This window comes from Coregonus clupeaformis, unplaced genomic scaffold, assembly GCF_020615455.1.
Source record: "Coregonus clupeaformis isolate EN_2021a unplaced genomic scaffold, ASM2061545v1 scaf0153, whole genome shotgun sequence".
NCBI lineage: Eukaryota > Metazoa > Chordata > Actinopteri > Salmoniformes > Salmonidae > Coregonus > Coregonus clupeaformis.
The window spans coordinates 265,761-289,000 of record NW_025533608.1 but is presented as its reverse complement, the minus strand read 5'-3'; the positions used below and the strand labels follow the sequence as shown (position 1 = coordinate 289,000).

The following is a 23,240-nucleotide window of genomic DNA, read 5'->3' as shown; positions in this document are numbered from 1 at the left end:
TTGACCTGCTGAGATTGGTGGGTCCATGGAGATGCCGGGGATTGAACCCGGGGCCTCATACATGCAAAGCATGCGCTCTACCACTGAGCTACATCCCCTCAGCTGGCAAGTAGTTGCATATGGAGATAGAGAAAAAAAGAGCAGAGGGAAAAGAATGCTGTTCAGCCCCTTCATGGATTTGGTTTTCAGACCTGTCCCTGGTGGTCTAGTGGATAGGAATCGGTGCTCTCACCGCCGTGGCCTGGGTTTGATTCCCGGTCAGGGAATGAAACATTTTTGGGAAAACACAACGCAAACATCTCATACGTCTAAAAAGTTGGCACAAGCCACAAAAATAGTTGCCCCCTTTGAGCCAGTGACCTCAGGATTCTTGAAATTTCACCTACAGTGATTTTGCTCTACCAACTAAGGTATCGAAGGTCAACAAGTGAAGGATTTGGCACTCTCCGAGGAAGATAATCTTTTGGGCAAGCACAATCAATCTGCACTTTCGTAAAAAAGTTGGCGAAAACCACAGGAAAAGCTACCCTCCTTCGAGCCGGATTTGAACCAGCGACCTAAGGATTGCTGCAATTTCACCTACAGTCCTCCGCTCTACCAACTGAGCTATCGAAGGTGACAGGGAAAAAGCAACGCCGATCCCTTAGATTCAATAAGGAGGGTCAGAAGAGATGCTGAATCAAAGCTGCCCTTTTATAGCTTGACCTGCTGAGATTGGTGGGTCCATGGAGATGCCGGGGATTGAACCCGGGGCCTCATACATGCAAAGCATGCGCTCTACCACTGAGCTACATCCCCTCAGCTGGCAAGTAGTTGCATATGGAGATAGAGAAAAAAAGAGCAGAGGGAAATGAATGCTGTTTAGCCCCTTCATGGATTTGGTTTTCTGACCTGTCCCTGGTGGTCTAGTGGTTAGGATTCGGTGCTCTCACCGCCGCGGCCTGGGTTCGATTCCCGGTAAGGGAATGAAACATTTTTGGGAAAACACAACGCAAACATCTCATACGTCTAAAAAGTTGGCACAAGCCACAAAAATAGTTGCCCCCTTTGAGCCAGTGACCTCAGGATTCTTGAAATTTCACCTACAGTCCTTTTACTCTACCAACTGAGGTATCGAAGGTCAACAAGTGAAGGATTTGGCACTCTCCGAGGAAGATAATCTTTTGGGCAAGCACAATCAATCTGCACTTTCGTAAAAAAGTTGGCGAAAACCACAGGAAAAGCTACCCTCCTTCGAGCCGGATTTGAACCAGCGACCTAAGGATTGCTGCAATTTCACCTACAGTCCTCCGCTCTACCAACTGAGCTATCGAAGGTGACAGGGAAAAAGCAACGCCGATCCCTTAGATTCAATAAGGAGGGTCAGAAGAGATGCTGAATCAAAGCTGCCCTTTTATAGCTTGACCTGCTGAGATTGGTGGGTCCATGGAGATGCCGGGGATTGAACCCGGGGCCTCATACATGCAAAGCATGCGCTCTACCACTGAGCTACATCCCCTCAGCTGGCAAGTAGTTGCATATGGAGATAGAGAAAAAAAGAGCAGAGGGAAAAGAATGCTGTTCAGCCCCTTCATGGATTTGGTTTTCAGACCTGTCCCTGGTGGTCTAGTGGATAGGAATCGGTGCTCTCACCGCCGTGGCCTGGGTTTGATTCCCGGTCAGGGAATGAAACATTTTGGGAAAACACAACGCAAACATCTCATACGTCTAAAAAGTTGGCACAAGCCACAAAAATAGTTGCCCCCCTTGAGCCAGTGACCTCAGGATTCTTGAAATTTCACCTACAGTGATTTTGCTCTACCAACTGAGGTATCGAAGGTCAACAAGTGAAGGATTTGGCACTCTCCGAGGAAGATAATCTTTTGGGCAAGCACAATCAATCTGCACTTTCGTAAAAAAGTTGGCGAAAACCACAGGAAAAGCTACCCTCCTTCGAGCCGGATTTGAACCAGCGACCTAAGGATTGCTGCAATTTCACCTACAGTCCTCCGCTCTACCAACTGAGCTATCGAAGGTGACAGGGAAAAAGCAACACCGATCCCTTAGATTCAATAAGGAGGGTCAGAAGAGATGCTGAATCAAAGCTGCCCTTTTATAGCTTGACCTGCTGAGATTGGTGGGTCCATGGAGATGCCGGGGATTGAACCCGGGGCCTCATACATGCAAAGCATGCGCTCTACCACTGAGCTACATCCCCTCAGCTGGCAAGTAGTTGCATATGGAGATAGAGAAAAAAAGAGCAGAGGGAAAAGAATGCTGTTTAGCCCCTTCATGGATTTGGTTTTCAGACCTGTCCCTGGTGGTCTAGTGGTTAGGATTCGGTGCTCTCACCGCCGCGGCCAGGGTTCGATTCCCGGTCAGGGAATGAAACATTTTTGGGAAAACACAACGCAAACATCTCATACGTCTAAAAAGTTGGCACAAGCCACAAAAATAGTTGCCCCCCTTTGAGCCAGTGACCTCAGGATTCTTGAAATTTCACCTACAGTGATTTTGCTCTACCAACTGAGGTATCGAAGGTCAACAAGTGAAGGATTTGGCACTCTCCGAGGAAGATAATCTTTTGGGCAAGCACAATCAATCTGCACTTTCGTAAAAAGTTGGCGAAAACCACAGGAAAAGCTACCCTCCTTCGAGCCGGATTTGAACCAGCGACCTAAGGATTGCTGCAATTTCACCTACAGTCCTCCGCTCTACCAACTGAGCTATCGAAGGTGACAGGGAAAAAGCAACGCCGATCCCTTAGATTCAATAAGGAGGGTCAGAAGAGATGCTGAATCAAAGCTGCCCTTTTATAGCTTGACCTGCTGAGATTGGTGGGTCCATGGAGATGCCGGGATTGAACCCGGGGCCTCATACATGCAAAGCATGCGCTCTACCACTGAGCTACATCCCCTCAGCTGGCAAGTAGTTGCATATGGAGATAGAGAAAAAAAGAGCAGAGGGAAAAGAATGCTGTTTAGCCCCTTCATGGATTTGGTTTTCAGACCTGTCCCTGGTGGTCTAGTGGTTAGGATTCGGTGCTCTCACCGCCGCGGCCTGGGTTCGATTCCCGGTCAGGGAATGAAACATTTTTGGGAAAACACAACGCAAACATCTCATACGTCTAAAAGTTGGCACAAGCCACAAAAATAGTTGCCCCCCCTTTGAGCCAGTGACCTCAGGATTCTTGAAATTTCACCTACAGTGATTTTGCTCTACCAACTAAGGTATCGAAGGTCAACAAGTGAAGGATTTGGCACTCTCCGAGGAAGATAATCTTTTGGGCAAGCACAATCAATCTGCACTTTCGTAAAAAAGTTGGCGAAAACCACAGGAAAAGCTACCCTCCTTCGAGCCGGATTTGAACCAGCGACCTAAGGATTGCTGCAATTTCACCTACAGTCCTCCGCTCTACCAACTGAGCTATCGAAGGTGACAGGGAAAAAGCAACACCGATCCCTTAGATTCAATAAGGAGGGTCAGAAGAGATGCTGAATCAAAGCTGCCCTTTTATAGCTTGACCTGCTGAGATTGGTGGGTCCATGGAGATGCCGGGATTGAACCCGGGGCCTCATACATGCAAAGCATGCGCTCTACCACTGAGCTACATCCCCTCAGCTGGCAAGTAGTTGCATATGGAGATAGAGAAAAAAAGAGCAGAGGGAAAAGAATGCTGTTTAGCCCCTTCATGGATTTGGATTTTCAGACCTGTCCCTGGTGGTCTAGTGGTTAGGATTCGGTGCTCTCACCGCAGCGGCCTGGGGTTCGATTCCCGGTCAGGGAATGAAACATTTTTGGGAAAACACAACGCAAACATCTCATACGTCTAAAAAGTTGGCACAAGCCACAAAAATAGTTGCCCCCCTTTGAGCCAGTGACCTCAGGATTCTTGAAATTTCACCTACAGTCCTTTTACTCTACCAACTGAGGTATCGAAGGTCAACAAGTGAAGGATTTGGCACTCTCCGAGGAAGATTATCTTTTGGGCAAGCACAATCAATCTGCACTTTCGTAAAAAAGTTGGCAAAAACCACAGGAAAAGCTACCCTCCTTCGAGCCGGATTTGAACCAGCGACCTAAGGATTGCTGCAATTTCACCTACAGTCCTCCGCTCTACCAACTGAGCTATCGAAGGTGACAGGGAAAAAGCAACGCCGATCCCTTAGATTCAATAAGGAGGGTCAGAAGAGATGCTGAATAAAAGCTGCCCTTTTATAGCTTGACCTGCTGAGATTGGTGGGTCCATGGAGATGCCGGGGATTGAACCCGGGGGCCTCATACATGCAAAGCATGCGCTCTACCACTGAGCTACATCCCCTCAGCTGGCAAGTAGTTGCATATGGAGATAGAGAAAAAAGAGCAGAGGGAAAAGAATGCTGTTTAGCCCCTTCATGGATTTGGTTTTCAGACCTGTCCCTGGTGGTCTAGTGGATAGGATTCGGTGCTCTCACCGCCGTGGCCTGGGTTCGATTCCCGGTCAGGGAATGAAACATTTTTGGGAAAACACAACGCAAACATCTCATACGTCTAAAAAGTTGGCACAAGCCACAAAAATAGTTGCCCCCCCTTTGAGCCAGTGACCTCAGGATTCTTGAAATTTCACCTACAGTGATTTTGCTCTACCAACTGAGGTATCGAAGGTCAACAAGTGAAGGATTTGGCACTCTCCGAGGAAGATAATCTTTTGGGCAAGCACAATCAATCTGCACTTTCGTAAAAAGTTGGCGAAAACCACAGGAAAAGGCTACCCTCCTTCGAGCCGGATTTGAACCAGCGACCTAAGGATTGCTGCAATTTCACCTACAGTCCTCCGCTCTACCAACTGAGCTATCGAAGGTGACAGGGAAAAAGCAACGCCGATCCCTTAGATTCAATAAGGAGGGTCAGAAGAGATGCTGAATCAAAGCTGCCCTTTTATAGCTTGACCTGCTGAGATTGGTGGGTCCATGGAGATGCCGGGGATTGAACCCGGGGCCTCATACATGCAAAGCATGCGCTCTACCACTGAGCTACATCCCCTCAGCTGGCAAGTAGTTGCATATGGAGATAGAGAAAAAAAGAGCAGAGGGAAAAGAATGCTGTTTAGCCCCTTCATGGATTTGGTTTTCTGACCTGTCCCTGGTGGTCTAGTGGTTAGGATTCGGTGCTCTCACCGCCGCGGCCTGGGTTCGATTCCCGGTCAGGGAATGAAACATTTTTGGGAAAACACAACGCAAACATCTCATACGTCTAAAAAGTTGGCACAAGCCACAAAAATTGTTGCCCCCCTTTGAGCCAGTGACCTCAGGATTCTTGAAATTTCACCTACAGTCCTTTTACTCTACCAACTGAGGTATCGAAGGTCAACAAGTGAAGGATTTGGCACTCTCCGAGGAAGATAATCTTTTGGGCAAGCACAATCAATCTGCACTTTCGTAAAAAAGTTGGCGAAAACCACAGGAAAAGCTACCCTCCTTCGAGCCGGATTTGAACCAGCGACCTAAGGATTGCTGCAATTTCACCTACAGTCCTCCGCTCTACCAACTGAGCTATCGAAGGTGACAGGGAAAAAGCAACGCCGATCCCTTAGATTCAATAAGGAGGGTCAGAAGAGATGCTGAATCAAAGCTGCCCTTTTATAGCTTGACCTGCTGAGATTGGTGGGTCAATGGAGATGCCGGGGATTGAACCCGGGGCCTCATACATGCAAAGCATGCGCTCTACCACTGAGCTACATCCCCTCAGCTGGCAAGTAGTTGCATATGGAGATAGAGAAAAAAAGAGCAGAGGGAAAAGAATGCTGTTTAGCCCCTTCATGGATTTGGTTTTCTGACCTGTCCCTGGTGGTCTAGTGGTTAGGATTCGGTGCTCTCACCGCTGCGGCCTGGGTTCGATTCCCGGTAAGGGAATGAAACATTTTTGGGAAAACACAACGCAAACATCTCATACGTCTAAAAAGTTGGCACAAGCCACAAAAATTGTTGCCCCCCTTTGAGCCAGTGACCTCAGGATTCTTGAAATTTCACCTACAGTCCTTTTACTCTACCAACTGAGGTATCAAGGTCAACAAGTGAAGGATTTGGCACTCTCCGAGGAAGATAATCTTTTGGGCAAGCACAATCAATCTGCACTTTCGTAAAAAAGTTGGCGAAAACCACAGGAAAAGCTACCCTCCTTCGAGCCGGATTTGAACCAGCGACCTAAGGATTGCTGCAATTTCACCTACAGTCCTCCGCTCTACCAACTGAGCTATCGAAGGTGACAGGGAAAAAGCAACGCCGATCCCTTAGATTCAATAAGGAGGGTCAGAAGAGATGCTGAATCAAAGCTGCCCTTTTATAGCTTGACCTGCTGAGATTGGTGGGTCCATGGAGATGCCGGGGATTGAACCCGGGGCCTCATACATGCAAAGCATGCGCTCTACCACTGAGCTACATCCCCTCAGCTGGCAAGTAGTTGCATATGGAGATAGAGAAAAAAAGAGCAGAGGGAAAAGAATGCTGTTTAGCCCCTTCATGGCTCTGGTTTTCAGACCTGTCCCTGGTGGTCTAGTGGATAGGATTCGGTGCTCTCACCGCCGTGGCCTGGGTTTGATTCCCGGTCAGGGAATGAAACATTTTTGGGAAAACACAACGCAAACATCTCATACGTCTAAAAAGTTGGCACAAGCCACAAAAATTGTTGCCCCCCTTTGAGCCAGTGACCTCAGGATTCTTGAAATTTCACCTACAGTCCTTTTACTCTACCAACTGAGGTATCGAAGGTCAACAAGTGAAGGATTTGGCACTCTCCGAGGAAGATAATCTTTTGGGCAAGCACAATCAATCTGCACTTTCGTAAAAAAGTTGGCGAAAACCACAGGAAAAGCTACCCTCCTTTGAGCCGGATTTGAACCAGCTACCTAAGGATTGCTGCAATTTCACCTACAGTCCTCCGCTCTACCAACTGAGCTATCGAAGGTGACAGGGAAAAAGCAACGCCGATCCCTTAGATTCAATAAGGAGGGTCAGAAGAGATGCTGAATCAAAGCTGCCCTTTTATAGCTTGACCTGCTGAGATTGGTGGGTCAATGGAGATGCCGGGGATTGAACCCGGGGCCTCATACATGCAAAGCATGCGCTCTACCACTGAGCTACATCCCCTCAGCTGGCAAGTAGTTGCATATGGAGATAGAGAAAAAAAGAGCAGAGGGAAAAGAATGCTGTTTAGCCCCTTCATGGATTTGGTTTTCTGACCTGTCCCTGGTGGTCTAGTGGTTAGGATTCGGTGCTCTCACCGCCGCGGCCTGGGTTCGATTCCCGGTCAGGGAATGAAACATTTTTGGGAAAACACAACGCAAACATCTCATACGTCTAAAAAGTTGGCACAAGCCACAAAAATTGTTGCCCCCCTTTGAGCCAGTGACCTCAGGATTCTTGAAATTTCACCTACAGTCCTTTTACTCTACCAACTGAGGTATCGAAGGTCAACAAGTGAGGGATTTGGCACTCTCCGAGGAAGATAATCTTTTGGGCAAGCACAATCAATCTGCACTTTCGTAAAAAAGTTGGCGAAAACCACAGGAAAAGCTACCCTCCTTTGAGCCGGATTTGAACCAGCTACCTAAGGATTGCTGCAATTTCACCTACAGTCCTCCGCTCTACCAACTGAGCTATCGAAGGTGACAGGGAAAAAGCAACACCGATCCCTTAGATTCAATAAGGAGGGTCAGAAGAGATGCTGAATCAAAGCTGCCCTTTTATAGCTTGACCTGCTGAGATTGGTGGGTCAATGGAGATGCCGGGGATTGAACCCAGGGCCTCATACATGCAAAGCATGCGCTCTACCACTGAGCTACATCCCCTCAGCTGGCAAGTAGTTGCATATGGAGATAGAGAAAAAAAGAGAAGAGGGAAAAGAATGCTGTTTAGCCCCTTCATGGATTTGGTTTTCTGACCTGTCCCTGGTGGTCTAGTGGTTAGGATTCGGTGCTCTCACCGCCGCGGCCTGGGTTCGATTCCCGGTAAGGGAATGAAACATTTTTGGGAAAACACAACGCAAACATCTCATACGTCTAAAAAAGTTGGCACAAGCCACAAAAATAGTTGCCCCCTTTGAGCCAGTGACCTCAGGATTCTTGAAATTTCACCTACAGTCCTTTTACTCTACCAACTGAGGTATCGAAGGTCAACAAGTGAAGGATTTGGCACTCTCCGAGGAAGATAATCTTTTGGGCAAGCACAATCAATCTGCACTTTCGTAAAAAAGTTGGCGAAAACCACAGGAAAAGCTACCCTCCTTCGAGCCGGATTTGAACCAGCGACCTAAGGATTGCTGCAATTTCACCTACAGTCCTCCGCTCTACCAACTGAGCTATCGAAGGTGACAGGGAAAAAGCAACGCCGATCCCTTAGATTCAATAAGGAGGGTCAGAAGAGATGCTGAATCAAAGCTGCCCTTTTATAGCTTGACCTGCTGAGATTGGTGGGTCCATGGAGATGCCGGGATTGAACCCGGGGCCTCATACATGCAAAGCATGCGCTCTACCACTGAGCTACATCCCCTCAGCTGGCAAGTAGTTGCATATGGAGATAGAGAAAAAAAGAGCAGAGGGAAAAGAATGCTGTTTAGCCCCTTCATGGATTTGGTTTTCTGACCTGTCCCTGGTGGTCTAGTGGTTAGGATTCGGTGCTCTCACCGCCGCGTCCTGGGTTCGATTCCCGGTAAGGGAATGAAATATTTTTGGGAAAACACAACGCAAACATCTCATACGTCTAAAAAGTTGGCACAAGCCACAAAAATAGTTGCCCCCCTTTGAGCCAGTGACCTCAGGATTCTTGAAATTTCACCTACAGTGATTTTGCTCTACCAACTAAGGTATCGAAGGTCAACAAGTGAAGGATTTGGCACTCTCCGAGGAAGATAATCTTTTGGGCAAGCACAATCAATCTGCACTTTCGTAAAAAAGTTGGCGAAAACCACAGGAAAAGCTACCCTCCTTCGAGCCGGATTTGAACCAGCGACCTAAGGATTGCTGCAATTTCACCTACAGTCCTCCGCTCTACCAACTGAGCTATCGAAGGTGACAGGGAAAAAGCAACACCGATCCCTTAGATTCAATAAGGAGGGTCAGAAGAGATGCTGAATAAAAGCTGCCCTTTTATAGCTTGACCTGCTGAGATTGGTGGGTCCATGGAGATGCCGGGGATTGAACCCGGGGCCTCATACATGCAAAGCATGCGCTCTACCACTGAGCTACATCCCCTCAGCTGGCAAGTAGTTGCATATGGAGATAGAGAAAAAAAGAGCAGAGGGAAAAGAATGCTGTTTAGCCCCTTCATGGCTTTGGTTTTCAGACCTGTCCCTGGTGGTCTAGTGGATAGGATTCGGTGCTCTCACCGCCGTGGCCTGGGTTTGATTCCCGGTCAGGGAATGAAACATTTTTGGGAAAACACAACGCAAACATCTCATACGTCTAAAAAGTTGGCACAAGCCACAAAAATAGTTGCCCCCCTTTGAGCCAGTGACCTCAGGATTCTTGAAATTTCACCTACAGTCCTTTTACTCTACCAACTGAGGTATCGAAGGTCAACAAGTGAAGGATTTGGCACTCTCCGAGGAAGATAATCTTTTGGGCAAGCACAATCAATCTGCACTTTCGTAAAAAGTTGGCGAAAACCACAGGAAAAGCTACCCTCCTTCGAGCCGGATTTGAACCAGCGACCTAAGGATTGCTGCAATTTCACCTACAGTCCTCCGCTCTACCAACTGAGCTATCGAAGGTGACAGGGAAAAAGCAACGCCGATCCCTTAGATTCAATAAGGAGGGTCAGAAGAGATGCTGAATCAAAGCTGCCCTTTTATAGCTTGACCTGCTGAGATTGGTGGGTCCATGGAGATGCCAGGGATTGAACCCGGGGCCTCATACATGCAAAGCATGCGCTCTACCACTGAGCTACATCCCCTCAGCTGGCAAGAGGTTGCATATGGAGATAGAGAAAAAAAGAGCAGAGGGAAAAGAATGCTGTTTAGCCCCTTCATGGATTTGGTTTTCTGACCTGTCCCTGGTGGTCTAGTGGTTAGGATTCGGTGCTCTCACCGCCGCGGCCTGGGTTCGATTCCCGGTAAGGGAATGAAATATTTTGGGGAAAACACAACGCAAAACATCTCATACGTCTAAAAAGTTGGCACAAGCCACAAAAATAGTTGCCCCCTTTGAGCCAGTGACCTCAGGATTCTTGAAATTTCACCTACAGTGATTTTGCTCTACCAACTAAGGTATCGAAGGTCAACAAGTGAAGGATTTGGCACTCTCCGAGGAAGATAATCTTTTGGGCAAGCACAATCAATCTGCACTTTCGTAAAAAAGTTGGCGAAAACCACAGGAAAAGCTATCCTCCTTCGAGCCGGATTTGAACCAGCGACCTAAGGATTGCTGCAATTTCCTCCGCTCTACCAACTGAGCTATCGAAGGTGACAGGGAAAAAGCAGAGCCGATCCCATAGATTCAATAAGGAGGGTCAGAAGAGATGCTGAATCAAAGCTGCCCTTTTATAGCTTGACCTGCTGAGATTGGTGGGTCCATGGAGATGCCTGGGATTGAACACGGGGCCTCATACATGCAAAGCATGCACTCTACCACTGAGCTACATCCCCTCAGCTGGCAAGTAGTTGCATATGGAGATAGAGAAAAAAAGAGCAGAGGGAAAAGAATGCTGTTTAGCCCCTTCATGGCTCTGGGTTTCAGACCTGTCCCTGGTGGTCTAGTGGTTAGGATTCGGTGCTCTCACTGCCGCGGCCTGGGTTCGATTCCCGGTCAGGGAATGAAACATTTTTGGGAAAATACAACGCAAACATCTCATACGTCTAAAAAGTTGGCACAAGCTACAAAAATAGTTGCCCCCCTTTGAGCCAGTGACCTCAGGATTCTTGAAATTTCACCTACAGTGATTTTGCTCTACCAACTGAGGTATCGAAGGTCAACAAGTGAAGGATTTAGCACTCTCCGAGAAAGATAATCTTTTGGGCAAGCACAATCAATCTGCACTTTCGTAAAAAAGTTGGCGAAAACCACAGGAAAAGCTACCCTCCTTCGAGCCGGATTTGAACCAGCGACCTAAGGATTGCTGCAATTTCACCTACAGTCCTCCGCTCTACCAACTGAGCTATCGAAGGTGACAGGGAAAAAGCAACGCCGATCCCTTAGATTCAATAAGGAGGGTCAGAAGAGATACTGAATCACAGCTGCCCTTTTATAGCTTGACCTGATAAGCTTGGTGGGTCCATGGAGATGCCGGGGATTGAACCCGGGGCCTCATACATGCAAAGCATGCGCTCTCCTACTGAGCTACATCCCCTCAGCTGGCAAGTAGTTGCATATGGAGATAGAGAAAAAAAGAGCAGAGGGAAAAGAATGCTGTTTAGCCCCTTCATGGCTCTGGTTTTCAGACCTGTCCCTGGTGGTCTAGTGGATAGGATTCGGTGCTCTCACCGCCGTGGCCTGGGTTTGATTCCCGGTCAGGGAATGAAACATTTTTGGGAAAACACAACGCAAACATCTCATACGTCTAAAAAGTTGGCACAAGCCACAAAAATAGTTGCCCCCCTTTGAGCCAGTGACCTCAGGATTCTTGAAATTTCACCTACAGTCCTTTTACTCTACCAACTGAGGTATCGAAGGTCAACAAGTGAAAGATTTGGCACTCTCCGAGGAAGATAATCTTTTGGGCAAGCACAATCAATCTGCACTTTCGTAAAAAAGTTGGCGAAAACCACAGGAAAAGCTACCCTCCTTCGAGCCGGATTTGAACCAGCGACCTAAGGATTGCTGCAATTTCCTCCGCTCTACCAACTGAGCTATCGAAGGTGACAGGGAAAAAGCAACGCCGATCCCTTAGATTCAATAAGGAGGGTCAGAAGAGATGCTGAATCAAAGCTGCCCTTTTATAGCTTGACCTGCTGAGATTGGTGGGTCCATGGAGATGCCGGGGATTGAACCCGGGGCCTCATACATGCAAAGCATGCGCTCTACCACTGAGCTACATCCCCTCAGCTGGCAAGTAGTTGCATATGGAGATAGAGAAAAAAAGAGCAGAGGGAAAAGAATGCTGTTTAGCCCCTTCATGGATTTGGTTTTCTGACCTGTCCCTGGTGGTCTAGTGGTTAGGATTCGGTGCTCTCACCGCCGTGGCCTGGGTTCGATTCCCGGTAAGGGGAATGAAACATTTTTGGGAAAACACAACGCAAAACATCTCATACGTCTAAAAAAGTTGGCACAAGCCACAAAAATAGTTGCCCCCTTTGAGCCAGTGACCTCAGGATTCTTGAAATTTCACCTACAGTCCTTTTACTCTACCAACTGAGGTATCGAAGGTCAACAAGTGAAGGATTTGGCACTCTCCGAGGAAGATAATCTTTTGGGCAAGCACAATCAATCTGCACTTTCGTAAAAAAGTTGGCGAAAACCACAGGAAAAGCTACCCTCCTTCGAGCCGGATTTGAACCAGCGACCTAAGGATTGCTGCAATTTCACCTACAGTCCTCCGCTCTACCAACTGAGCTATCGAAGGTGACAGGGAAAAAGCAACACCGATCCCTTAGATTCAATAAGGAGGGTCAGAAGAGATGCTGAATCAAAGCTGCCCTTTTATAGCTTGACCTGCTGAGATTGGTGGGTCCATGGAGATGCCGGGGATTGAACCCAGGGGCCTCATACATGCAAAGCATGCGCTCTACCACTGAGCTACATCCCCTCAGCTGGCAAGTAGTTGCATATGGAGATAGAGAAAAAAAAGAGCAGAGGGAAAAGAATGCTGTTTAGCCCCTTCATGGCTCTGGGTTTCAGACCTGTCCCTGGTGGTCTAGTGGATAGGATTCGGTGCTCTCACCGCCGTGGCCTGGGTTCGATTCCCGGTCAGGGAATGAAACATTTTTGGGAAAACACAACGCAAACATCTCATACGTCTAAAAAAGTTGGCACAAGCCACAAAAATAGTTGCCCCCTTTGAGCCAGTGACCTCAGGATTCTTGAAATTTCACCTACATTGATTTTGCTCTACCAACTAAGGTATCGAAGGTCAACAAGTGAAGGATTTGGCACTCTCTGAGAAAGATAATCTTTTGGGCAAGCACAATCAATCTGCACTTTCGTAAAAAGTTGGCGAAAACCACAGGAAAAGCTACCCTCCTTCGAGCCGGATTTGAACCAGCGACCTAAGGATTGCTGCAATTTCACCTACAGTCCTCCGCTCTACCAACTGAGCTATCGAAGGTGACAGGGAAAAAGCAACGCCGATCCCTTCGATTCAATAAGGAGGGTCAGAAGAGATGCTGAATCAAAGCTGCCCCTTTTATAGCTTGACCTGCTGAGATTGGTGGGTCCATGGAGATGCCGGGGATTGAACCCGGGGCCTCATACATGCAAAGCATGCGCTCTACCACTGAGCTACATCCCCTCAGCTGGCAAGTAGTTGCATATGGAGATAGAGAAAAAAAGAGCAGAGGGAAAAGAATGCTGTTTAGCCCCTTCATGGCTTTGGTTTTCTGACCTGTCCCTGGTGGTCTAGTGGTTAGGATTCGGCGCTCTCACCGCCGCGGCCTGGGTTCGGTTCCCGGTCAGGGAATGAAACATTTTGGGAAAACACAACGCAAACATCTCATACGTCTAAAAAGTTGGCACAAGCCACAAAAATAGTTGCCCCCTTTGAGCCAGTGACCTCAGGATTCTTGAAATTTCACCTACAGTCCTTTTACTCTACCAACTGAGGTATCGAAGGTCAACAAGTGAAGGATTTGGCACTCTCCGAGGAAGATAATCTTTTGGGCAAGCACAATCAATCTGCACTTTCGTAAAAAAGTTGGCGAAAACCACAGGAAAAGCTACCCTCCTTCGAGCCGGATTTGAACCAGCGACCTAAGGATTGCTGCAATTTCACCTACAGTCCTCCGCTCTACCAACTGAGCTATCGAAGGTGACAGGGAAAAAGCAACACCGATCCCTTAGATTCAATAAGGAGGGTCAGAAGAGATGCTGAATAAAAGCTGCCCTTTTATAGCTTGACCTGCTGAGATTGGTGGGTCCATGGAGATGCCGGGGATTGAACCCGGGGCCTCATACAAGCAAAGCATGCGCTCTACCACTGAGCTACATCCCCTCAGCTGGCAAGTAGTTGCATATGGAGATAGAGAAAAAAAGAGCAGAGGGAAAAGAATGCTGTTTAGCCCCTTCATGGCTCTGGGTTTCAGACCTGTCCCTGGTGGTCTAGTGGATAGGATTCGGTGCTCTCACCGCCGTGGCCTGGGTTTGATTCCCGTTCAGGGAATGAAACATTTTTGGGAAAACACAACGCAAACATCTCATACGTCTAAAAAGTTGGCACAAGCCACAAAAATAGTTGCCCCCCTTTGAGCCAGTGACCTCAGGATTCTTGAAATTTTACCTACATTGATTTTGCTCTACCAACTAAGGTATCGAAGGTCAACAAGTGAAGGATTTGGCACTCTCTGAGAAAGATAATCTTTTGGGCAAGCACAATCAATCTGCACTTTCGTAAAAAAGTTGGCGAAAACCACAGGAAAAGCTACCCTCCTTCGAGCCGGATTTGAACCAGCGACCTAAGGATTGCTGCAATTTCACCTACAGTCCTCCGCTCTACCAACTGAGCTATCGAAGGTGACAGGGAAAAAGCAACGCCGATCCCTTCGATTCAATAAGGAGGGTCAGAAGAGATGCTGAATCAAAGCTGCCCTTTTATAGCTTGACCTGCTGAGATTGGTGGGTCCATGGAGATGCCGGGGATTGAACCCGGGGCCTCATACATGCAAAGCATGCGCTCTACCACTGAGCTACATCCCCTCAGCTGGCAAGTAGTTGCATATGGAGATAGAGAAAAAAAGAGCAGAGGGAAAAGAATGCTGTTTAGCCCCTTCATGGATTTGGTTTTCTGACCTGTCCCTGGTGGTCTAGTGGTTAGGATTCGGTGCTCTCACCGCCGCGGCCTGGGTTCGGTTCCCGGTCAGGGAATGAAACATTTTTGGGAAAACACAACGCAAACATCTCATACGTCTAAAAAGTTGGCACAAGCCACAAAAATAGTTGCCCCCCTTTGAGCCAGTGACCTCAGGATTCTTGAAATTTCACCTACAGTGATTTTGCTCTACCAACTGAGGTATCGAAGGTCAACAAGTGAAGGATTTGGCACTCTCCGAGAAAGATAATCTTTTGGGCAAGCACAATCAATCTGCACTTTTGTAAAAAAGTTGGCGAAAACCACAGGAAAAGCTAGCCTCCTTCGAGCCGGATTTGAACCAGCAACCTAAGGATTGCTGCAATTTCACCTACAGTCCTCCGCTCTACCAACTGAGCTATCGAAGGTGACAGGGAAAAAGCAACGCCGATCCCTTAGATTCAATAAGGAGGGTCAGAAGAGATGCTGAATCACAGCTGCCCTTTTATAGCTTGACAAGCTGAGCTTGGTGGGTCCATGGAGATGCCGGGGATTGAACCCGGGGCCTCATACATGCAAAGCATGCGCTCTACCACTGAGCTACATCCCCTCAGCTGGCAAGTAGTTGCATATGGAGATAGAGAAAAAAAGAGCAGAGGGAAAAGAATGCTGTTTAGCCCCTTCATGGGTTTGGTTTACTGACCTGTCCCTGGTGGTTTAGTGGTTAGGATTCGGCGCTCTCACCGCCGCGGCCCGGGTTCGATTCCCGGTCAGGGAATGAAACATTTTTGGGAAAACACAACGCAAACATCTCATACGTCTAAAAAGTTGGCACAAGCCACAAAAATAGTTGCCCCACTTTGAGCCAGTGACCTCAGGATTCTTGAAATTTCACCTACAGTCCTTTTACTCTACCAACTGAGGTATCGAAGGTCAACAAGTGAAGGATTTGGCACTCTCCGATGAAGATAATCTTTTGGGCAAGCACAATCAATCTGCACTTTCGTAAAAAAGTTGGCGAAAACCACAGGAAAAGCTACCCTCCTTCGAGCCGGATTTGAACCAGCGACCTAAGGATTGCTGCAATTTCACCTACAGTCCTCCGCTCTACCAACTGAGCTATCGAAGGTGACAGGGAAAAAGCAACGCCGATCCCTTAGATTCAATAAGGAGGGTCAGAAGAGATGCTGAATCAAAGCTGCCCTTTTATAGCTTGACCTGCTGAGATTGGTGGGTCCATGGAGATGCCGGGGATTGAACCCGGGGCCTCATACATGCAAAGCATGCGCTCTACCACTGAGCTACATCCCCTCAGCTGGCAAGTAGTTGCATATGGAGATAGAGAAAAAAAGAGCAGAGGGAAAAGAATGCTGTTTAGCCCCTTCATGGATTTGGTTTTCTGACCTGTCCCTGGTGGTCTAGTGGTTAGGATTCGGTGCTCTCACCGCCGCGGCCTGGGTTCGATTCCCGGTAAGGGAATGAAACATTTTTGGGAAAACACAACGCAAACATCTCATACGTCTAAAAAGTTGGCACAAGCCACAAAAATAGTTGCCCCCCCTTTGAGCCAGTGACCTCAGGATTCTTGAAATTTCACCTACAGTCCTTTTACTATACCAACTGAGGTATCGAAGGTCAACAAGTGAAGGATTTGGCACTCTCCGATGAAGATAATCTTTTGGGCAAGCACAATCAATCTGCACTTTCGTAAAAAAGTTGGCGAAAACCACAGGAAAAGCTACCCTCCTTCGAGCCGGATTTGAACCAGCGACCTAAGGATTGCTGCAATTTCACCTACAGTCCTCCGCTCTACCAACTGAGCTATCGAAGGTGACAGAGAAAAAGCAACGCCGATCCCTTAGATTCAATAAGGAGGGTCAGAAGAGATGCTGAATCAAAGCTGCCCTTTTATAGCTTGACCTGCTGAGATTGGTGGGTCCATGGAGATGCCGGGGATTGAACCCGGGGCCTCATACATGCAAAGCATGCGCTCTACCACTGAGCTACATCCCCTCAGCTGGCAAGTAGTTGCATATGGAGATAGAGAAAAAAAGAGCAGAGGGAAAAGAATTCTGTTTAGCCCCTTCATGGCTCTGGGTTTCAGACCTGTCCCTGGTGGTCTAGTGGATAGGATTCGGTGCTCTCACCGCCGTGGCCTGGGTTCGATTCCCGATCAGGGAATGAAACATTTTGGGAAAACACAACGCAAACATCTCATACGTCTAAAAAGTTGGCACAAGCCACAAAAATAGTTGCCCCCTTTGAGCCAGTGACCTCAGGATTCTTGAAATTTCACCTACAGTGATTTTAATCTACCAACTAAGGTATCGAACGTCAACAAGTGAAGGATTTGGCACTCTCTGAGAAAGATAATCTTTTGGGCAAGCACAATCAGTCTGCACTTTCGTAAAAAAAGTTGGCGAAAACCACAGGAAAAGCAACCCTCCTTCGAGCCGGATTTGAACCAGCGACCTAAGGATTGCTGCAATTTCACCTCAGTCCTCCGCTCTACCAACTGAGCTATTGAAGGTGACAGGGAAAAAGCAACGCCGATCCCTTAGATTCAATAAGGAGGGTCAGAAGAGATGCTGAATCAAAGCTGCCCTTTTATAGCTTGACCTGCTGAGATTGGTGGGTCCATGGAGAAGCCAGGGATTGAACCCGGGGCCTCATACATGCAAAGCATGCGCTCTACCACTGAGCTACATCCCCTCAGCTGGCAAGTAGTTGCATATGGAGATAGAGAAAAAAAGAGCAGAGGGAAAAGAATGCTGTTTAGCCCCTTCATGGCTTTGGTTTTCAGACCTGTCCCTGGTGGTCTAGTGGTTAGGATTCGGCGCTCTCACCGCCGCGGCCGGGGTTCGATTCCCGGTCAGGGAATGAAACATTTTTGGGAAAACACAACGCAAACATCTCATACGTCTAAAAAGTTGGCACAAGCCACAAAAATAGTTGCCCCCCTTTGAGCCAGTGACCTCAGGATTCTTGAAATTTCACCTACAGTGATTTTGCTCTACCAACTAAGTTATCGAAGGTCAACAAGTGAAGGATTTGGCACTCTCCGAGGAAGATAATCTTTTGGGCAAGCACAATCAATCTGCACTTTCGTAAAAAAGTTGGCGAAAACCACAGGAAAAGCTACCCTCCTTCGAGCCAGATTTGAACCAGCGACCTAAGGATTGCTGCAATTTCACCTACAGTCCTCCGCTCTACCAACTGAGCTATCGAAGGTGACAGGGAAAAAGCAACGCCGATCCCTTAGATTCAATAAGGAGGGTCAGAAGAGATGCTGAATCACTGCTGCACGTTTATAGCTTGACATGCTGAGCTTGGTGGGTCCATGGAGATGCCGGGGATTGAACCCGGGGCCTCATACATGCAAAGCATGCGCTCTACCACTGAGCTACATCAGGTTAGGATTTTGCGCTCTCACCGCCGCGGCCCGGGTTCGATTCCCGGTCAGGGAATGAAACATTTCTGAGAAAACACAACGCAAACATCTCATACGTCTAAAAAGTTGGCACAAGCTACAAAAATAGTTGCCCCCCTTTGAGCCAGTGACCTCAGGATTCTTGAAATTTCACCTACAGTGATTTTGCTCTACCAACTGAGGTATCGAAGGTCAACAAGTGAAGGATTTGGCACTCTCCGAGAAAGATAATCTTTTGGGCAAGCACAATCAATCTGCACTTTCGTAAAAAAGTTGGCGAAAACCACAGGAATAAATACCCTCCTTGGAGCCGGATTTGAACCAGCGACCTAAGGATTGCTGCAATTTCACCTACAGTCCTCCGCTCTACCAACTGAGCTATCGAAGATGACAGGGAAAAAGCAACGCCGATCCCTTAGATTCAATAAGGAGGGTCAGAAGAGATGCTGAATCAAAGCTGCCCTTTTATAGCTTGACCTGCTGAGATTGGTGGGTCCATGGAGATGCCGGGGATTGAACCCGTGGCCTCATACATGCAAAGCATGCGCTCTACCACTGAGCTACATCCCCTCAGCTGGCAAGTAGTTGCATATGGAGATAGAGAAAAAAAGAGCAGAGGGAAAAGAATTCTGTTTAGCCCCTTCATGGCTCTGGGTTTCAGACCTGTCCCTGGTGGTCTAGTGGATAGGATTCGGTGCTCTCACCGCCGTGGCCTGGGTTTGATTCCCGATCAGGGAATGAAACATTTTTGGGAAAACACAACGCAAACATCTCATACGTCTAAAAAGTTGGCACAAGCCACAAAAATAGTTGCCCCCCTTTGAGCCAGTGACCTCAGGATTCTTGAAATTTTACCTACAGTGATTTTAATCTACCAACTAAGGTATCGAAGGTCAACAAGTGAAGGATTTGGCACTCTCTGAGAAAGATAATCTTTTGGGCAAGCACAATCAATCTGCACTTTCGTAAAAAAGTTGGCGAAAACCACAGGAAAAGCTACCCTCCTTCGAGCCGGATTTGAACCAGCGACCTAAGGATTGCTGCAATTTCACCTACAGTCCTCCGCTCTACCAACTGAGCTATCGAAGGTGACAGGGAAAAAGCAACGCCGATCCCTTAGATTCAATAAGGAGGGTCAGAAGAGATGCTGAATCAAAGCTGCCCTTTTATAGCTTGACCTGCTGAGATTGGTGGGTCCATGGAGAAGCCAGGGATTGAACCCGGGGCCTCATACATGCAAAGCATGCGCTCTACCACTGAGCTACATCCCTCAGCGGCAAGTAGTTGCATATGGAGATAGAGAAAAAAGGCAAGGATCGTTTAGCCCCTTCATGGCTTTGGTTTACAGACCTGTCCCTGGTGGTCAGTGGTTAGGATTCGGCGCTCTCTCCGCTGCGGCCGGGGTTCGATTCCCGGTCAGGGAATGAAACATTTTTGGGAAAACACAACGCAAACATCTCATACGTCTAAAAAGTTGGCACAAGCCACAAAAAATAGTTGCCCCCTTTGAGCCAGTGACCTCAGGATTCTTGAAATTTCACCTACAGTGATTTTGCTCTACCAACTAAGTTATCGAAGGTCAACAAGTGAAGGATTTGGCACTCTCCGAGGAAGATAATCTTTTGGGCAAGCACAATCAATCTGCACTTTCGTAAAAAAGTTGGCGAAAACCACAGGAAAAGCTACCCTCCTTCGAGCCAGATTTGAACCAGCGACCTAAGGATTGCTGCAATTTCACCTACAGTCCTCCGCTCTACCAACTGAGCTATCGAAGATGACAGGGAAAATGCAACGCCGATCCCTTAGATTCAATAAGGAGGGTCAGAAGAGATGCTGAATCACTGCTGCCCGTTTATAGCTTGACATGCTGAGCTTGGTGGGTCCATGGAGATGCCGGGGATTGAACCCGGGGCCCTCATACATGCAAAGCATGCGCTCTACCACTGAGCTACATCATCTAGGTTAGGATTTTGCGCTCTCACCGCCGCGGCCCGGGTTCGATTCCCGGTCAGGGAATGAAACATTTCTGAGAAAACACAACGCAAACATCTCATACGTCTAAAAAGTTGGCACAAGCTACAAAAATAGTTGCCCCCCTTTGAGCCAGTGACCTCAGGATTCTTGAAATTTCACCTACAGTGATTTTGCTCTACCAACTGAGGTATCGAAGGTCAACAAGTGAAGGATTTGGCACTCTCCGAGAAAGATAATCTTTTGGGCAAGCACAATCAATCTGCACTTTCGTAAAAAAGTTGGCGAAAACCACAGGAATAAATACCCTCCTTGGAGCCGGATTTGAACCAGCGACCTAAGGATTGCTGCAATTTCACCTACAGTCCTCCGCTCTACCAACTGAGCTATCGAAGATGACAGGGAAAAAGCAACGCCGATCCCTTAGATTCAATAAGGAGGGTCAGAAAAGATGCTGAATCACAGCTGCCCTTTTATAGCTTGACCTGATGAGATTGGTGGGTCCATGGAGATGCCGGGGATTGAACCCGGGGCCTCATACATGCAAAGCATGCGCTCTACCACTGAGCTACATCCCCTCTACCACTGAGCTACATCCCCTCAGCTGGAAAGTAGTTGCATATGGAGATAGAGAAAAAAAGAGCAGAGGGAAAAGAATGCTGTTTAGCCCCTTCAAGGATTTGGATCTCAGACCTGTCCCTGGTGGTCTAGTGGTTAGGATTTTGCGCTCTCACCGCCGCGGCCCGGGTTCGATTCCCGGTCAGGGAATGAAACATTTTTGAGAAAACACAACGCAAACATCTCATACGTCTAAAAAGTTGGCACAAGCTACAAAAATAGTTGCCCCCCTTTGAGCCAGTGACCTCAGGATTCTTGAAATTTCACCTACAGTGATTTTGCTCTACCAACTGAGGTATCGAAGGTCAACAAGAGAAGGATTTGGCACTCTCCGAGAAAGATAATCTTTTGGGCAAGCACAATCAATCTGCACTTTCGTAAAAAAGTTGGCGAAAACCACAGGAAAAAATACCCTCCTTCGAGCCGGATTTGAACCAGCAACCTAAGGATTGCTGCAATTTCACCTACAGTCCTCCGCTCTACCAACTGAGCTATCGAAGGTGACAGGGAAAAAGCAACGCCGATCCCTTAGATTTAATAAGGAGGGTCAGAAGAGATGCTGAATCACAGCTGCCCTTTTATAGCTTGACATGCTGAGATTGGTGGGTCCATGGAGATGCCGGGGATTGAACCCGGGGCCTCATACATGCAAAGCATGCGCTCTACCACTGAGCTACATCCCCTCAGCTGGCAAGTAGTTGCATATGGAGATAGAGAAAAAAAGAGCAGAGGGAAAAGAATGCTGTTTAGCCCCTTCATGGATTTGGTTTTCTGACCTGTCCCTGGTGGTCTAGTGGTTAGGATTCGGCGTTCTCACCGCCGCGGCCCGGGTCCGATTCCCAGTCAGGGAATGAATTGTTTTGGGGAAAACTCTAGGCAAACTGCTCATACATTAAAAAAGTTGGCACAAGCCACAAAAATAGTTACCCCCCTTTGAGCCAGTGACCTAATGATTGTTCCAATTTCACCAACTGTCCTCCGCTCTACCAACTGAGCTATCGAAGGTCGACGAGTGAAGTTAACCAGGGGCCTCATATATGTAAAGTATCCCCTCAGCTGGCCAGTAGCTGCATTTGGAGATAAAGAAAAAGAGAGCGGAGGGAAAAGAATGATGTTTAGCCCCCTCACGGATTAGTGTTTCAGACCGGTCTAATATAGTTGGTTCGTAGTTCGTTTTGATATTTCAACCGGTGTGTCCTGATCACGTCTGGTTTGGATGGACAAAATCAACATGGGAGTGATGGCGCACGCCCGTGCCCGGTCTAGTCAGCATGTGAGCACACATTTTCCACAATCATGTTCATTGATACTTCCGTTTTGGTAGGGTCTGCTCTGTTCCAAATTTTGGCAGTTGAGACATAAAAAGGGTATTGTTAGCAGGGGAATCGACCGATGCTGTTGGACCAAACCTCAAATGCAAATCGTTGTCAGAGAGGAAGAAGTGATCTTAAGGTTTGTCTTTGTTGTTGGGATGGGCAGAGGGAGGAGCTTGCTGTCTGTGTGCGAGTGGGAAGGTGCACAGTAGGAGTGAAGGAGACGAGACCAAAAAGACAAACACTCATAAAAATGATTTAAAATAAATAATACTTGATTCTTGCGATACAGGCATTGGAACATTGCCCTAAAACATACATTTGAATTAATCTAATTAATTCAATATATCGCCCAGCCCTATCATCAAGTTGGTTCCATATTGCTATGGCATCAAACTAGCTGAGTTCTACTCAGACAGTAATTTGTCTGAGATGAGATTATGCTATCTCTCCAAGCCACTGGATTTGAATTATTATTTAAATGTTGTTGTTTATCTCTGTTCAGGTGAGTCACCATCAACCTGCAGCTGCGCATCACGTGATCTCTGATCGCGGCTGGACCCTGACATCGGGCGCAAATTGATTTTGTCTCCCCAAACCGGACGCGATCAGGACACGCAGGTTGAAATATCAAAATAAACTCTGAACCAATTATATTAATTTGGGGACAGGTCGAAAAGCATTAAACATTTATCGCAATTTAGGTAGCTAGCTTGCTGTTGCTAGCTAATTTGTCCTGGGATATAAACATTGGGTTGTTATTTTACCTGAAATGCACAAGGTCCTGTCGTAGTAAATATATAATGTTATAGCTTGGTCTGACTAAAATCTTGTGCATGACCCATTTTGTGTTGGGCCTTTGTATTCAATACAATGCACAAAAGAGTCCTATCTTGTCAGCCTTATCAGCAGGTGGCTAAGGACAACACCCACGCCATAGGTCTCTCAGTTCTTCCAACTCACGAGTTCTTGCTCTGAGGACACACACATACACACCCCCACACACACACACACATACACACA

At 47.5% G+C, this 23,240-nt stretch overlaps 71 non-coding genes across 71 annotated transcripts; 24 read left to right on the top strand and 47 right to left on the bottom strand.

The window, feature by feature from the left end:
* Positions 1–26: 26 nt before the first annotated feature.
* trnaa-ugc lies at positions 27–98 on the bottom strand. Its single transcript has one exon. It is a non-coding gene; the product is annotated as a tRNA-Ala (tRNA).
* Positions 99–194: 96 nt separating this feature from the next.
* trnae-cuc lies at positions 195–266 on the top strand. Its single transcript has one exon. It is a non-coding gene; the product is annotated as a tRNA-Glu (tRNA).
* A 263-nt stretch (positions 267–529) lies between these two features.
* Positions 530–616, bottom strand: trnay-gua. Its single transcript is given in 2 exon segments — positions 530–565; positions 580–616. It is a non-coding gene; the product is annotated as a tRNA-Tyr (tRNA).
* Positions 617–726: 110 nt separating this feature from the next.
* Positions 727–798, bottom strand: trnaa-ugc. Its single transcript has one exon. It is a non-coding gene; the product is annotated as a tRNA-Ala (tRNA).
* Positions 799–894: 96 nt separating this feature from the next.
* Positions 895–966, top strand: trnae-cuc. Its single transcript has one exon. It is a non-coding gene; the product is annotated as a tRNA-Glu (tRNA).
* A 263-nt stretch (positions 967–1,229) lies between these two features.
* trnay-gua lies at positions 1,230–1,316 on the bottom strand. Its single transcript is given in 2 exon segments — positions 1,230–1,265; positions 1,280–1,316. It is a non-coding gene; the product is annotated as a tRNA-Tyr (tRNA).
* A 110-nt stretch (positions 1,317–1,426) lies between these two features.
* trnaa-ugc lies at positions 1,427–1,498 on the bottom strand. The gene has a single exon. It is a non-coding gene; the product is annotated as a tRNA-Ala (tRNA).
* Positions 1,499–1,594: 96 nt separating this feature from the next.
* On the top strand, positions 1,595–1,666 carry trnae-cuc. Its single transcript has one exon. It is a non-coding gene; the product is annotated as a tRNA-Glu (tRNA).
* A 262-nt stretch (positions 1,667–1,928) lies between these two features.
* Positions 1,929–2,015, bottom strand: trnay-gua. The gene is given in 2 exon segments: positions 1,929–1,964; positions 1,979–2,015. It is a non-coding gene; the product is annotated as a tRNA-Tyr (tRNA).
* A 110-nt stretch (positions 2,016–2,125) lies between these two features.
* trnaa-ugc lies at positions 2,126–2,197 on the bottom strand. The gene has a single exon. It is a non-coding gene; the product is annotated as a tRNA-Ala (tRNA).
* Positions 2,198–2,293: 96 nt separating this feature from the next.
* On the top strand, positions 2,294–2,365 carry trnae-cuc. Its single transcript has one exon. It is a non-coding gene; the product is annotated as a tRNA-Glu (tRNA).
* A 263-nt stretch (positions 2,366–2,628) lies between these two features.
* On the bottom strand, positions 2,629–2,715 carry trnay-gua. The gene is given in 2 exon segments: positions 2,629–2,664; positions 2,679–2,715. It is a non-coding gene; the product is annotated as a tRNA-Tyr (tRNA).
* A 277-nt stretch (positions 2,716–2,992) lies between these two features.
* trnae-cuc lies at positions 2,993–3,064 on the top strand. The gene has a single exon. It is a non-coding gene; the product is annotated as a tRNA-Glu (tRNA).
* Positions 3,065–3,328: 264 nt separating this feature from the next.
* trnay-gua lies at positions 3,329–3,415 on the bottom strand. The gene is given in 2 exon segments: positions 3,329–3,364; positions 3,379–3,415. It is a non-coding gene; the product is annotated as a tRNA-Tyr (tRNA).
* Positions 3,416–4,030: 615 nt separating this feature from the next.
* On the bottom strand, positions 4,031–4,117 carry trnay-gua. Its single transcript is given in 2 exon segments — positions 4,031–4,066; positions 4,081–4,117. It is a non-coding gene; the product is annotated as a tRNA-Tyr (tRNA).
* A 278-nt stretch (positions 4,118–4,395) lies between these two features.
* Positions 4,396–4,467, top strand: trnae-cuc. Its single transcript has one exon. It is a non-coding gene; the product is annotated as a tRNA-Glu (tRNA).
* Positions 4,468–4,732: 265 nt separating this feature from the next.
* On the bottom strand, positions 4,733–4,819 carry trnay-gua. The gene is given in 2 exon segments: positions 4,733–4,768; positions 4,783–4,819. It is a non-coding gene; the product is annotated as a tRNA-Tyr (tRNA).
* Positions 4,820–4,929: 110 nt separating this feature from the next.
* Positions 4,930–5,001, bottom strand: trnaa-ugc. The gene has a single exon. It is a non-coding gene; the product is annotated as a tRNA-Ala (tRNA).
* Positions 5,002–5,097: 96 nt separating this feature from the next.
* On the top strand, positions 5,098–5,169 carry trnae-cuc. Its single transcript has one exon. It is a non-coding gene; the product is annotated as a tRNA-Glu (tRNA).
* A 264-nt stretch (positions 5,170–5,433) lies between these two features.
* On the bottom strand, positions 5,434–5,520 carry trnay-gua. Its single transcript is given in 2 exon segments — positions 5,434–5,469; positions 5,484–5,520. It is a non-coding gene; the product is annotated as a tRNA-Tyr (tRNA).
* Positions 5,521–5,630: 110 nt separating this feature from the next.
* Positions 5,631–5,702, bottom strand: trnaa-ugc. Its single transcript has one exon. It is a non-coding gene; the product is annotated as a tRNA-Ala (tRNA).
* A 431-nt stretch (positions 5,703–6,133) lies between these two features.
* Positions 6,134–6,220, bottom strand: trnay-gua. The gene is given in 2 exon segments: positions 6,134–6,169; positions 6,184–6,220. It is a non-coding gene; the product is annotated as a tRNA-Tyr (tRNA).
* Positions 6,221–6,330: 110 nt separating this feature from the next.
* Positions 6,331–6,402, bottom strand: trnaa-ugc. Its single transcript has one exon. It is a non-coding gene; the product is annotated as a tRNA-Ala (tRNA).
* Positions 6,403–6,498: 96 nt separating this feature from the next.
* Positions 6,499–6,570, top strand: trnae-cuc. Its single transcript has one exon. It is a non-coding gene; the product is annotated as a tRNA-Glu (tRNA).
* Positions 6,571–6,834: 264 nt separating this feature from the next.
* Positions 6,835–6,921, bottom strand: trnay-gua. Its single transcript is given in 2 exon segments — positions 6,835–6,870; positions 6,885–6,921. It is a non-coding gene; the product is annotated as a tRNA-Tyr (tRNA).
* A 110-nt stretch (positions 6,922–7,031) lies between these two features.
* trnaa-ugc lies at positions 7,032–7,103 on the bottom strand. The gene has a single exon. It is a non-coding gene; the product is annotated as a tRNA-Ala (tRNA).
* Positions 7,104–7,199: 96 nt separating this feature from the next.
* Positions 7,200–7,271, top strand: trnae-cuc. Its single transcript has one exon. It is a non-coding gene; the product is annotated as a tRNA-Glu (tRNA).
* Positions 7,272–7,535: 264 nt separating this feature from the next.
* On the bottom strand, positions 7,536–7,622 carry trnay-gua. The gene is given in 2 exon segments: positions 7,536–7,571; positions 7,586–7,622. It is a non-coding gene; the product is annotated as a tRNA-Tyr (tRNA).
* Positions 7,623–7,732: 110 nt separating this feature from the next.
* trnaa-ugc lies at positions 7,733–7,804 on the bottom strand. Its single transcript has one exon. It is a non-coding gene; the product is annotated as a tRNA-Ala (tRNA).
* A 96-nt stretch (positions 7,805–7,900) lies between these two features.
* Positions 7,901–7,972, top strand: trnae-cuc. Its single transcript has one exon. It is a non-coding gene; the product is annotated as a tRNA-Glu (tRNA).
* A 264-nt stretch (positions 7,973–8,236) lies between these two features.
* trnay-gua lies at positions 8,237–8,323 on the bottom strand. The gene is given in 2 exon segments: positions 8,237–8,272; positions 8,287–8,323. It is a non-coding gene; the product is annotated as a tRNA-Tyr (tRNA).
* A 277-nt stretch (positions 8,324–8,600) lies between these two features.
* Positions 8,601–8,672, top strand: trnae-cuc. Its single transcript has one exon. It is a non-coding gene; the product is annotated as a tRNA-Glu (tRNA).
* A 264-nt stretch (positions 8,673–8,936) lies between these two features.
* On the bottom strand, positions 8,937–9,023 carry trnay-gua. Its single transcript is given in 2 exon segments — positions 8,937–8,972; positions 8,987–9,023. It is a non-coding gene; the product is annotated as a tRNA-Tyr (tRNA).
* A 110-nt stretch (positions 9,024–9,133) lies between these two features.
* On the bottom strand, positions 9,134–9,205 carry trnaa-ugc. Its single transcript has one exon. It is a non-coding gene; the product is annotated as a tRNA-Ala (tRNA).
* Positions 9,206–9,301: 96 nt separating this feature from the next.
* On the top strand, positions 9,302–9,373 carry trnae-cuc. Its single transcript has one exon. It is a non-coding gene; the product is annotated as a tRNA-Glu (tRNA).
* A 263-nt stretch (positions 9,374–9,636) lies between these two features.
* On the bottom strand, positions 9,637–9,723 carry trnay-gua. Its single transcript is given in 2 exon segments — positions 9,637–9,672; positions 9,687–9,723. It is a non-coding gene; the product is annotated as a tRNA-Tyr (tRNA).
* A 278-nt stretch (positions 9,724–10,001) lies between these two features.
* trnae-cuc lies at positions 10,002–10,073 on the top strand. The gene has a single exon. It is a non-coding gene; the product is annotated as a tRNA-Glu (tRNA).
* Positions 10,074–10,692: 619 nt separating this feature from the next.
* Positions 10,693–10,764, top strand: trnae-cuc. Its single transcript has one exon. It is a non-coding gene; the product is annotated as a tRNA-Glu (tRNA).
* A 264-nt stretch (positions 10,765–11,028) lies between these two features.
* trnay-gua lies at positions 11,029–11,115 on the bottom strand. Its single transcript is given in 2 exon segments — positions 11,029–11,064; positions 11,079–11,115. It is a non-coding gene; the product is annotated as a tRNA-Tyr (tRNA).
* A 278-nt stretch (positions 11,116–11,393) lies between these two features.
* trnae-cuc lies at positions 11,394–11,465 on the top strand. Its single transcript has one exon. It is a non-coding gene; the product is annotated as a tRNA-Glu (tRNA).
* A 451-nt stretch (positions 11,466–11,916) lies between these two features.
* Positions 11,917–11,988, bottom strand: trnaa-ugc. The gene has a single exon. It is a non-coding gene; the product is annotated as a tRNA-Ala (tRNA).
* Positions 11,989–12,422: 434 nt separating this feature from the next.
* trnay-gua lies at positions 12,423–12,509 on the bottom strand. The gene is given in 2 exon segments: positions 12,423–12,458; positions 12,473–12,509. It is a non-coding gene; the product is annotated as a tRNA-Tyr (tRNA).
* A 280-nt stretch (positions 12,510–12,789) lies between these two features.
* trnae-cuc lies at positions 12,790–12,861 on the top strand. Its single transcript has one exon. It is a non-coding gene; the product is annotated as a tRNA-Glu (tRNA).
* A 263-nt stretch (positions 12,862–13,124) lies between these two features.
* Positions 13,125–13,211, bottom strand: trnay-gua. Its single transcript is given in 2 exon segments — positions 13,125–13,160; positions 13,175–13,211. It is a non-coding gene; the product is annotated as a tRNA-Tyr (tRNA).
* A 111-nt stretch (positions 13,212–13,322) lies between these two features.
* trnaa-ugc lies at positions 13,323–13,394 on the bottom strand. Its single transcript has one exon. It is a non-coding gene; the product is annotated as a tRNA-Ala (tRNA).
* Positions 13,395–13,490: 96 nt separating this feature from the next.
* On the top strand, positions 13,491–13,562 carry trnae-cuc. Its single transcript has one exon. It is a non-coding gene; the product is annotated as a tRNA-Glu (tRNA).
* A 262-nt stretch (positions 13,563–13,824) lies between these two features.
* Positions 13,825–13,911, bottom strand: trnay-gua. Its single transcript is given in 2 exon segments — positions 13,825–13,860; positions 13,875–13,911. It is a non-coding gene; the product is annotated as a tRNA-Tyr (tRNA).
* A 614-nt stretch (positions 13,912–14,525) lies between these two features.
* Positions 14,526–14,612, bottom strand: trnay-gua. The gene is given in 2 exon segments: positions 14,526–14,561; positions 14,576–14,612. It is a non-coding gene; the product is annotated as a tRNA-Tyr (tRNA).
* Positions 14,613–14,722: 110 nt separating this feature from the next.
* trnaa-ugc lies at positions 14,723–14,794 on the bottom strand. The gene has a single exon. It is a non-coding gene; the product is annotated as a tRNA-Ala (tRNA).
* Positions 14,795–14,890: 96 nt separating this feature from the next.
* Positions 14,891–14,962, top strand: trnae-cuc. The gene has a single exon. It is a non-coding gene; the product is annotated as a tRNA-Glu (tRNA).
* A 264-nt stretch (positions 14,963–15,226) lies between these two features.
* trnay-gua lies at positions 15,227–15,313 on the bottom strand. Its single transcript is given in 2 exon segments — positions 15,227–15,262; positions 15,277–15,313. It is a non-coding gene; the product is annotated as a tRNA-Tyr (tRNA).
* Positions 15,314–15,423: 110 nt separating this feature from the next.
* Positions 15,424–15,495, bottom strand: trnaa-ugc. The gene has a single exon. It is a non-coding gene; the product is annotated as a tRNA-Ala (tRNA).
* A 96-nt stretch (positions 15,496–15,591) lies between these two features.
* Positions 15,592–15,663, top strand: trnae-cuc. The gene has a single exon. It is a non-coding gene; the product is annotated as a tRNA-Glu (tRNA).
* Positions 15,664–15,927: 264 nt separating this feature from the next.
* trnay-gua lies at positions 15,928–16,014 on the bottom strand. The gene is given in 2 exon segments: positions 15,928–15,963; positions 15,978–16,014. It is a non-coding gene; the product is annotated as a tRNA-Tyr (tRNA).
* Positions 16,015–16,124: 110 nt separating this feature from the next.
* Positions 16,125–16,196, bottom strand: trnaa-ugc. The gene has a single exon. It is a non-coding gene; the product is annotated as a tRNA-Ala (tRNA).
* A 96-nt stretch (positions 16,197–16,292) lies between these two features.
* Positions 16,293–16,364, top strand: trnae-cuc. The gene has a single exon. It is a non-coding gene; the product is annotated as a tRNA-Glu (tRNA).
* Positions 16,365–16,629: 265 nt separating this feature from the next.
* trnay-gua lies at positions 16,630–16,716 on the bottom strand. Its single transcript is given in 2 exon segments — positions 16,630–16,665; positions 16,680–16,716. It is a non-coding gene; the product is annotated as a tRNA-Tyr (tRNA).
* A 110-nt stretch (positions 16,717–16,826) lies between these two features.
* On the bottom strand, positions 16,827–16,898 carry trnaa-ugc. The gene has a single exon. It is a non-coding gene; the product is annotated as a tRNA-Ala (tRNA).
* Positions 16,899–16,994: 96 nt separating this feature from the next.
* trnae-cuc lies at positions 16,995–17,066 on the top strand. Its single transcript has one exon. It is a non-coding gene; the product is annotated as a tRNA-Glu (tRNA).
* Positions 17,067–17,329: 263 nt separating this feature from the next.
* trnal-gag lies at positions 17,330–17,415 on the bottom strand. The gene is given in 2 exon segments: positions 17,330–17,365; positions 17,379–17,415. It is a non-coding gene; the product is annotated as a tRNA-Leu (tRNA).
* A 278-nt stretch (positions 17,416–17,693) lies between these two features.
* Positions 17,694–17,765, top strand: trnae-cuc. The gene has a single exon. It is a non-coding gene; the product is annotated as a tRNA-Glu (tRNA).
* Positions 17,766–18,029: 264 nt separating this feature from the next.
* trnay-gua lies at positions 18,030–18,116 on the bottom strand. The gene is given in 2 exon segments: positions 18,030–18,065; positions 18,080–18,116. It is a non-coding gene; the product is annotated as a tRNA-Tyr (tRNA).
* Positions 18,117–18,616: 500 nt separating this feature from the next.
* trnay-gua lies at positions 18,617–18,703 on the bottom strand. The gene is given in 2 exon segments: positions 18,617–18,652; positions 18,667–18,703. It is a non-coding gene; the product is annotated as a tRNA-Tyr (tRNA).
* Positions 18,704–19,317: 614 nt separating this feature from the next.
* Positions 19,318–19,404, bottom strand: trnay-gua. Its single transcript is given in 2 exon segments — positions 19,318–19,353; positions 19,368–19,404. It is a non-coding gene; the product is annotated as a tRNA-Tyr (tRNA).
* Positions 19,405–20,003: 599 nt separating this feature from the next.
* Positions 20,004–20,090, bottom strand: trnay-gua. Its single transcript is given in 2 exon segments — positions 20,004–20,039; positions 20,054–20,090. It is a non-coding gene; the product is annotated as a tRNA-Tyr (tRNA).
* Positions 20,091–20,595: 505 nt separating this feature from the next.
* trnay-gua lies at positions 20,596–20,682 on the bottom strand. The gene is given in 2 exon segments: positions 20,596–20,631; positions 20,646–20,682. It is a non-coding gene; the product is annotated as a tRNA-Tyr (tRNA).
* A 110-nt stretch (positions 20,683–20,792) lies between these two features.
* On the bottom strand, positions 20,793–20,864 carry trnaa-ugc. Its single transcript has one exon. It is a non-coding gene; the product is annotated as a tRNA-Ala (tRNA).
* Positions 20,865–20,982: 118 nt separating this feature from the next.
* trnae-cuc lies at positions 20,983–21,054 on the top strand. Its single transcript has one exon. It is a non-coding gene; the product is annotated as a tRNA-Glu (tRNA).
* Positions 21,055–21,318: 264 nt separating this feature from the next.
* trnay-gua lies at positions 21,319–21,405 on the bottom strand. Its single transcript is given in 2 exon segments — positions 21,319–21,354; positions 21,369–21,405. It is a non-coding gene; the product is annotated as a tRNA-Tyr (tRNA).
* Positions 21,406–21,515: 110 nt separating this feature from the next.
* Positions 21,516–21,587, bottom strand: trnaa-ugc. Its single transcript has one exon. It is a non-coding gene; the product is annotated as a tRNA-Ala (tRNA).
* A 96-nt stretch (positions 21,588–21,683) lies between these two features.
* Positions 21,684–21,755, top strand: trnae-cuc. Its single transcript has one exon. It is a non-coding gene; the product is annotated as a tRNA-Glu (tRNA).
* Positions 21,756–23,240: the final 1,485 nt, after the last annotated feature.